Raw genomic sequence first — 667 nt, 5'->3', positions numbered from 1 at the left:
CCATCCAGTGCTTATGACGGCACATCTTCACGCCGGGCTTCCTACTGTCCGTATCGAAAACTCTAGGGTCCAAAGCCAGCCTGTCATTCGCCCAGTCGTCGTTGACACGTGCCCTAAGGGTGTCCATCAGTGCTTCGACATCAAGCTTGCAGGCCGAGTAACGTCTAACCCTCACATCAATGCTTCCCCCGACTGCTTCCTCACCCCAGTCATGCTCTAAGTGGTTAAGGATACGAATAACTTTGGATGCCCAACCATCAAACTGCAAATTCGTTACCAACGCCAAACAAAACTCCTGACGGAAGGCGCTGTGGTATACACTACTAGTGTCGCCCACCAAGCTATTCCAGAAGCGAAATACGGTGCAGCTGTAGCGGCAGTGCAGCCGTAGCGGCATCTGCCCTAGCTCCAGAAACAAAAGCTGGAGGGGTGGAACGGAAGTCCCTACCAGTTGTTTCATGAAAAAGATTTGGAGCTTGACCATTCGGTCTCGTACGGCCACATCGAAATATCATGAACGCGGTGCCTCGTTAGCCGAATAGCCCTTTTCCAACATCGCGAGAACCTGGTCCGGCCCCCACACCTGCGAGCCGTACGATAAGACAGAACGCACTTGCGCATTGAAACACTTCATGCCGACGCTAGGTAGCAGCAGACCCTGCCGGCG

This window comes from Volvox carteri, assembly GCF_000143455.1.
Source record: "Volvox carteri f. nagariensis unplaced genomic scaffold VOLCAscaffold_814, whole genome shotgun sequence".
NCBI lineage: Eukaryota > Viridiplantae > Chlorophyta > Chlorophyceae > Chlamydomonadales > Volvocaceae > Volvox > Volvox carteri.
This window is presented reverse-complemented; position numbering follows the sequence as displayed.